Raw genomic sequence first — 9604 nt, forward strand, 5'->3', positions numbered from 1 at the left:
TATATATATATATATATATATATATATATATATATATAGGCTGCACCTCGCAGCTTGCGGGATCATAATTCCCCAAACAGGGATCGAACCTATGTCCCCTGCAGTGGAAGCATGGAGTCCTAACCACTGGACCACCAGGGAATTCCCTGCAAAGTTCATTTTACCAAGTAAGCAAACACAGTCACAGTTGCCAGGGAATCTGGGAATATCTTTGGGGCAGCATTCCTTTGCCTGCCACAGCTGTCTTGCCAAGTTGGTGGAAACATCGTCCTTCTGTATTATATGATAAAAGATGGTACTTCCGTGCTTGGTAAATGTAGTGCCCATGTTGACAGGATGATGATGTTGATAAAACGTCTTGTTGATATAAAATGTCATTTAGTCCTCAAAAGTTGATAAGTAAAAAATACTGTTATGTTTATTATACACTTATTTCATTTGTCAAAGAATTAATTCCCTATTGTTTACAACATGCAGTGCAGGGTTAATTTTGCTTGTTTTAATTTTAAAGTGCAAGTATAATTTTATTTAAAATTTTTTAAAAAATTATTTCTTTATTATATTTATTGATTTATTTATCTATGGTCTTCGTTGCTGCGCACAGGCTTTCTCTAGTTGTGGCGAGCGGGGGCTACTCTTCGTTGCGGAGCACAGGCTCCAAGTGCGTGGGCTTCAGTAGTTGTGACTCACGAGCTCTAGAACGCAGGCTCAGTAGTTGTGGTGCATGGGCTTTGTGGCTCCGGGGCGTGTGGGATCTTCCCGGACCAGGGCTCAAACCTGTGTCCCCTGCATTGGCCAGTGGATTCTTAACCACTGCAGGGAAGTCCTGGAACGTATAATTTTAAAGGGCTTCGATGGTTGCAATTTCTTGAAATATGATGGCTTGCCCTGAGGCCAAATGTCATAAATGCCAGAGAGTGAGTGCACACACCTCAGAATTAATCACCCTCCCATCTGTGCTCACGCCTTTCTAGAGCAGAGCCACCTAAAATGTGATCTGCCCACCAGTGCAGTCACTTACCTGTTCTTACTAGTCTGCAAGGAGATGGCTGAGGGGCTTAAACCAGATTGCAAATCAACCAGGCAACTAAGCATTTCCTTTAGTTAAAATACAAAAAGTATATATACATATATAAAAAGGTGTGTGTGTGTGTGTGTGTGTGTGTGTGTGTGTGTGTCTGTGATTTAGAGATGGTACATCACAAAGTTGGCTTTTTCTGCAGACGTATCTAAAGAAATGCTCTTGTCCTTATAGAGAAAGCCAGCTTTCTTTTTTCTTTTCTCTCTCTCTCTCTCTCTGTATTTAGATCTGCCCAGCTAGAGGATGCAGGACCAGGTTAAAGCTAGCGCTTAGCCTTTGATTAAATAATAAGCTGGTTATTATCTATGATAACTTCTCCCTGACTTTCTCTGCCACCTGGAGATGCTGGATCACTTGAGAAACACTCTCAATAATCTGCCTGGTAAGAGAGAACCACTGGATTGTATTTTCATCGTTTCTACATGTTAGTTTTTCTAGCAATGACATTTTCTCTTTTTCTACAAAAGAGATTAATGTAGTCCCTTCTACAACTCAATTAATAATTAGATTTGAATTCTGCAACACAGCTGCATCCAGTTCCTAGGATTTCAGGTCTCCAAACCTAAACCATGGCAAAACGCTGCATTATTTAGACGTAAATAGTTTCTCCCTATGCCCTTTAAAATTTATTATCTGGGATTAATCTTATTTATGCACTGGAATATATTACAAAGTAGTGAGTTACCTGAGTACTGCTTATTCATATTGTTGAAAGTATTTATTTAGAAATGCATTTTAAAATTGAAACCTGGAATGATCTAAGCAGGAAAATGTCTTCAATGTTCCCCATTTTATATAAAATCTTTATAGCAAAAAGATGTAGTATTTATATGGGAGAATCAAGAGTGGATAAATGATGGAGAACATGCAATTTTCTCACATACCTGAACATGTCTATTTCCTCCAGAAAGCCCAGGCTCTGAAGGCACCATCATCCGATGAGCACGATGCATAGTTTGTAGGTGAAAAGAGCTGAGTAACAGCAAACTGGAACCTTCCGTGCTGTCATCAATTAGAGGCTCCTTCAAGGATACGCTTGAGATTAAAAATAAACACCCCTTACCTTTCACAGAAACAGATTATTATTTTTTTAATTTCTTATTTGACCTATTGTTTTTTTTTTTAATTAAAAAAAATTTATTTCTTTGGCTGTGTTGGGTCTTAGTTACAGCATGCAGGATCTTTGTTGCAGCACGTGGGCTTCTCTCCAGTTGTGGTGAGCAGGCTCCAGAGTGCTCAGTAGTTGCGGCCCGTGGGGTTAGTTGCCTTGCGGCATGTGGGATCTTAGTTCCCTGACCAGGGGTTGAACCTGCGTCCCCTGCATCGGATGGCAGATGCTTAACCACTGGACCACGGGATCACCAGGGAAGTCCCAGAAACAGATTCGTTACAAAAAAATTTTTTTATCGAAGTATAGTTGATGTACAATATTAAATAAGTTACAGGTATACAGTATAGTGATTCACAATTTTTAGAAGTTGTGCTCCATGTATAGTTACCATAAAATATTGGCTGTGTTCCCTGTGCTATACAATACATGTTTGCAGATTATTTTACACATAATAGTTTGTACCTCTTAATTCCCTACCCCTAGATTCTTAGGAAGCTAAAGGGACACACCTGAGGAGGTATGGTGGCATCAGACCCTCTAACCGATTAATAACAAGACACATCGCAAGCACTTACTCAACAATCAGTGTTGGTTGATTATGTGCCAGGCTAGCAATACAGCAGGGGACACAGCGGTCACAGCCCTTGCTCTCAGTTAGCATGGTAGTCATGGCGGTAATCACCCATGACTGCTGTCTGGGCACCAAGCATCCTTCGGGGCATGGGAGTTACACAAGCAACATAGACCAGGTTCTTTGCATTGTGGACGGAGCAGAGATGACCAGTCACGTGTCACCTTGCTTCTCTTTCCTTCCTTCTTTCTTTTTCATTCTTTCTTCTTTCTTTCTTATCAAACTATAGTTGAGTTATAATGTGTTAATTTCAGCAAAGTGATTCATACACACACACACACACACACACACACATTCTTTTTCAGTGTCTTTCCCAATATAGGTTATTACAAGATATGATCATCTTACTTCTTTTACCTCCTGAGGCAGAATTGATTCTCATTCTTTGTGTACTACTTACAGAACCACCTTTGTTTCTGAGGAGTTTAAGACCTTTTTACGCAGCTTGAAATCTCTGAGTATCTCTGTTGACGGCTATTACTTCATAGAGTCCACAGAGAAAGGTGTACATGAGATTTCTCCGAGTGCCTAGCCCACCACCCCATAGTGAGGGGGGAAATTCCACAAAGCCTATCCATTCTGAAAAATTTCAGTGACGCTTTGTGTCATACAGTCGTCTCTATGCTGGCTTGCAGGACTTCTCGGGGAGTAAATTGTCCAAAAAAGGGCAGCAAGTCAAGATGCAATTCAAGGAGGATCGGCTTCTGTTTTCTGGATTTCTACAGGGCCTTTCTCTGAGGGTTCAAAGGCGCTGAGAATAATAACACTAACGAGACATCATCTCCTAACAGAAGCCCGAGGCCCACATTTGCATAAACAGTCGCAAACGCAGACCTTGTCCGCTTGAGCGGCTATAGGTACAGATCATTTTGAAAATCCAAGTCTCCTCCTTGGCTGGAACCTCAGTGGAGGTCGGGGAGAGGGTGGCACAGCTTCCCCGTTCTCGAGAAGACATGTGATGCGTCCCGCTTATAGCTGTGGGCACAAGACTTCTTTTCTTCCCAAAATTCAAAGAGCAAGGCTCTGGAGGCCAGCAGAACAGTGGCGTGAAAGGGAAGGGGTTGGGTCCAGCCAGGGGAGCCGGATTTGAGGAAGCAGCAGTCAGCTGTTTTAAAGACACACACACCTGGTGTTTTGAGACAACTTTCCCAACACACTCAGCAGTCTGCATTCCTTTCCACAACTCTCTAAGAAAAGTGTCTCTTCTGGCTTAAGAAGAATCATAAAAAAAATTGCCGCTCCAACCCCCTCATCTTAATCCCTTGTCATTTGGAGAACAATAGAGAAAGCAAACCTGACAAAGGTGTTGGGCTCATGCCCGGTGCCTCCTTGCTTTGTGAAGAGCACAGTGGGAGGCTTCATCTCCTTGCTTCCTTCAAGTCTGCAGACACAGATCAAGCCACGCCCCTGATTTCAGTTTCTTTTGGAAATGGGTAACACTGCCATCCACAAGATGACTTTCTGGCGTCACCATCTGAGGCTGGCGCTTCTAGCCCCGGTCCTCCCAGACTTTGATTCCATGCTTTCTTTAAACTCAAAATTAGGTCTCTTAGCAGATCTAACTCTTTTGCCAGACTAGATTTGAAAATATAGGGACACTGAGATACATTTTCACATGCTTGGTAGCAGGGACACTGCCTATTTTGAAGCGGCTGCAATTCAAATGTTCCGCCAAAGACAACTCAGCAAACAGTACCAAAGCATCATTGGATATAAGGAATGCTAAATTCTTATTTTCAAGTGACCTTCCTCCAAGTACTCTCTGTAAATAACGCCCACAATAAAAATGGATTAATTTAAGGCAATAAAACCTAGGAGATGTGTTCTTATGGGAAAGTCAGAATCACATCTTCCTTTTCTAATAATTTTTGCAAGAGCCATCATTGCATTGAGTGTAATGGAACAGACAGAAGATTGGAGGGGCTGCTGACTCACCTGTGCTGCCTTTTTTTCCCAGCCCCTGGAAGCTGAGATCATCTGATGGGAGAAAGCCTGAATAACGGGCAGGAAGATGGTTTATTATAAGGTGCTTTAATGTTCCAAATTGAACCAATGCAAATATTCTTCATTGGTCACTAATAGATCACTGGATGTAGGGAAGCATTTTCACACAGTAGGTTGCCATGGGCTCTGCACAGCCCCTGGTGATAGTGAGAGATGGAAGTGAGACTAAGGAAGAGAAGATCAGGAAACCACCAAAGTATAACCCCAACCCCTCTGATTCTCCCGGAGTCTTCTTGAATCCATACGTCTCTCAGCTGCTGTCATTTCCTAGTGACGTCAAATAAGAAAATTTAAAAAGCAAAAGACTGAAAGTACATTTTTTTTTCGATTCTCTATGTTTCATTTTATAAGTGATTCAACATCAGCTACCTTGACGGCATGCTTTCCAAAGTGTTCCCCCGGCCTTAACATTTTTTGTATGTACGTATGTATGTATTTATTTATTATTGAAGTGTAGCTTATTTACAATATTGTGTTAGTTTCAGGTGTACAGCAAAGTGATTCGGTTATACATATATATCTATATATATTCTTTTTTTTTTCCTATTCTTTTCCATTACAGTTTATTATTATTTCCATTATAGCTAATGAATATAGTTCCACCTTTTTTTTTTTTTTTTGCTGAGCCATTTTAGTTCCCCAACCAGGGATCAAACCCATGCCCCCTGCAGTGGAAGCACAGAATTTAACCACTGGACCACCAGGGAAGTCACTTGTTTTCCCTCTTAACGTTTAATTAAAATATTTGCTCATAGGTGACTTACCATTCCTACAAAAGAGGCAGAAACTTTGAGCAGTCTAGGTTTTTTTTTTAAAAAAAGATAGGTACATAAATAGATACATTATATATAATGTAGCTTACATCTATCCAAAATGAAACAGTATCTCAGAAGTTTAATTCGATAGTCAATATGCTATATATCTTACTGACTAGGACACTGGTCAACTGTAGATAATAATGTCAAAAAGTATACTGACAATAGGAAACAATGGAATCCTAATTATGTTTGTTTTGCCACCACTCCTAATACAGATTGTCCTTAAATGTCAGTGTCACTTTTAGATTAAATAGCAAATTGTTTAAGTAAGTCTTTGAGAACTTAGCTTTCTTCCAAAAAAAATGAATGAAGTCATGGAACAAGTAATTTTATTTCACAGAAAAAGCTAGGAAAATTCTAACACATAATGTTTTCTTAATTCAACAATCAGTTATTAAGGGTCTATGCCTCCGCTAAAGGGACAGAGGCCTCAACCGTGGCACCAGACTTGAGCAAGTGTTTCTCATCAGCACTCCGATGCCTCGGAAGGGGTTTCACCTTCTCAGCCCCGCCTGTGGACAGCTTCAGACCAGAGTACAGAACTGGAACTTATCAAGCTCATTGGCATCCAATAGGCCTGCCCCTTCCCCAAGGCCACTCATGACCTCCTAAGATATCAGCTACTTTTTTCTCATGACCTCCTAAGATATCAGCTACTTTTTTCTCATGACCTCCTAAGATATCAGCTACTTTTTTCTCAGCCTCCTTCATCTCTCTCAGAGCTCCACTGCCTTTCCTTTTTCTCTCAACATTCATTCATTCATCCAGCAAATATTTATGAAGCACGAGGCTCCATCCCTGGAGGTGAGCTGAACAGACACTGCTCCTGCCCCGGAAGTCCAGAGTCCAGCACTGCAAGAACACATCTACCAAAGAGTCACACAACTACATCTTAGTTACCAGCTATGAAAGTACTATGAATAAAAGTAATATGAGATGATTATAAAGGAGCCTTCATCTACTTTGGGAGGTGTAGGAGGGAAGGGGCTAGGGCTGCTTTTCTGAGGCTGGAGCTTTGCACGGGCATCTGAAGAACAGGTAGCAATTAACTGGCTGAAAGTTGGGAAGGTGGTCCAGGTCCAGGAAGGAGAATTTGCCAAGACCCTCAGGAGGCAAGGAGTATTATTTCTCTTTTCTTTTCCCAGCTCTGAGTTACTCTTATAATTATCCCCAACAAAAGAGCTTGGGAGGTGTGTGGGGGGGAACTGCATCTACAAGAAATGAAATTCTTGCAGCTGAACAGTAGTTACCAGAAGTAAGTTCAGGAAGGGGGTGGATTTCACATATGATGATGTAGGATTTGGGGAGGTGTGGTCCTGACTGCCAACTACACCCTGGTACCCTTTCCTTCTTTTAGCACAAGAGCCATGCCCCTGCTCACGGGATCCATTGTTTTAGCAGGGCACAGGCCACCCAGCTTGAGACTACATTTCCCAGCTTCCTTTGCAGCCGTGGGGTGTCTACCTAAGTTCCAATGGAATTTAAGTGGAAATAAATGTTGCTTCCTTTAAGGGAGATTGCTTGTTTTCCCTCCCCGTGGCCACGTTTTTGTTTGTTTGCTTTGGCCACGCCACGTGGCACGTGGAATCTTAGTTCCCCATCCAGGGATCAAACCCTTGCCCCCTGCAGTGGAAGCGTGGAATCTTAACCACTGGACCACCAGCCAGGGAAGTCCCACCATGTTCTTTTCTGACAGAGAAAGTTCCTGGGTCACTGGGAAGCCTCTGGTGCAGAGTCACATCCCAGGTCAGGACTGTTCCCTGTGAGAGAAGTTCACTATAATCTTGTATTTGGGGTTTCTTCAAGTTAGCCTGTCCCCTAATTAACACAGAAGCGGTTATCTTACTCAATTATTTTGTCTTTAAAATACCAACCAAGACAAAAGTCATCACCGAAGTCATGATGGAAAAGATGAAGAAATTTGATTATGTAAAAATTTTGGAAGTTAGCAAACACCACAAGTCAAATCAAACGTCAAAGGACAAAAGTGGAAACAGTTTTGCACCATGTGACGGATGAAAGGCTAACATCACATACATTTCATTAAATGTCTACCACCGACCAGGCACTGGGCTGAGTGCTTTATAAGGATTGTCCTGATTGAGACTGACTGTAACCCTGTGTGGTAGGTGCCATACAGCACAGTGATTAATCATGGGCTCCAAATTCACTGCTGACTTGTTGTGGGGCTTTGAGGAAGTGACCTAAAATGGGGATAATAGTACCTTCTTCCTAGGGTTGTTTATGAAAATTAGATGCGACAGCATTGCTGTGAACAGTGGGGCAGGTTGTGCCCTGCATAAGGATGAGCTACTAAGGCAATAATTAGGTCTAATACTCAGCGCCTGCTCTCCAAGCCAGGTGCCCTAGTGCAGGGTGGTACCAGCTTGAGGGCGGGGTGCCTTTTTCTAATTTTCACAAAGGCACCTGTGGACTAGGGGCCATGAAATGAGATACTAGGAAATGCTCCCTGGGAAGACTAGCCAGTCAGTGGGGGAGCAATACCTGCAGTTAAGTGTTCAGTACAAGTTAACGATTGTCATTAACATTGTTCTCATTCTCCTGATGAGAAAACGGAGGCCTAGAGAGGCTAAGTGATTTCTCTGCTACAGAATGAAGATTCTTATAGATGCATAACAAAAAGGCAAATCATCCAACAAAAATATGCAAAGGACACTGTTCACAGAAAAAAAAACATACAAAAAGATATACACAATTACTCATAATTAAAGAAGTGAAAGTTAAAACAATAAATGAGACATTTTTCATCTCTCAGATTAGTAAACATTGGTTATATTCAGTCTTGAATAAAGCGGTGAGGAAACTGTCTCTTACACTGTTGATGGGCCTGTAAGTCATCTCATGAGGCTTCTTCCTACCCAGAGTTTCAGAAAAAAGGGATGGCTTAGGGGCTTCCCTGGTGGCGCAGTGGTTGGGGGTCTGCCTGCAATGCAGGGGACGCGGGTTCGTGCCCTGGTTCGGGGAGATCCCACATGCCGCGGAGCGGCTGGGCCCGTGAGCCATGGCCGCTGAGCCTGCGCGTCCAGAGCCCGTGCTCCGCAACGGGAGAGGCCACGACAGTGAAAGGCCCGTGTACCGCCAAAAAAAAAAAAAAGTGATGCCTTAAATACTCAGGGTTTCTTATATACACACTACTATATATAAAATAATCAACAAGGACCTACTGTATAGCCCTGGGAACTCTACTCAGTACTCTGTAGTAACCTATATGGGAAAAAAATCGGAAAAAGAGTGGATATATGTATACGTATAACTGAACCACTTTGCTGTACACCTGAAACTAACACAACATCATAAATCAACTATACCCCGATATAAAATAAAAATTAAATTAAAAAAAAATACTCAGGGTTTCTGATCTAGGATAACTGCCAACTGACCCTGGACATGGGCAACCTTTCACCAGTCAGCAATTCATCACTACCAAGGTTTTCTCTGAGGTTTTCACATTTCTTTTAAGTTTAGTTACCAAGAAATTTTTATTATTTCAGTGCTTAAAAGAAAGAGTGCTTCATTGTATACTTTGTATTGGATTTACCTTGGCTTTGGGGTGATAAGGTGTAAACTTTTGAAATAATTGCCTTTAAAAAGGCAACGAAGCAAAAAATGTTAACATGAGTGTTTAAAATTATTCTATGTTGGGACTTCCCTGGTGGTGCAGTGGTTAAGAATCCACCAGCCAGTGCAGGAACACGGGTTCGAGCCCTGGTCCAGGAGGACCCCACATGCTGTGGAGCAATTGAACCTGTGCACCACAACTACTGAGCCTTTGCTCTAGAGCCCGGAGCCAAGACTACTGAGCCCGCGTCCTGCAATTACTGAAGCCCGCATGCCTAGAGCTTGTGCTCTGCAACAAGAGAAGACATTGCAACGAGAAGTCCGCACACTGCAACAAAGAGTACCCCCCGCTTGCTGCAACTAGGGAAAGCCTGCACGCA

The sequence above is a fragment of the Aethalodelphis obliquidens genome, unplaced genomic scaffold, assembly GCF_003676395.1.
Source record: "Aethalodelphis obliquidens isolate GAN/ISIS:26980383/991018 unplaced genomic scaffold, ASM367639v1 scaffold35, whole genome shotgun sequence".
NCBI lineage: Eukaryota > Metazoa > Chordata > Mammalia > Artiodactyla > Delphinidae > Aethalodelphis > Aethalodelphis obliquidens.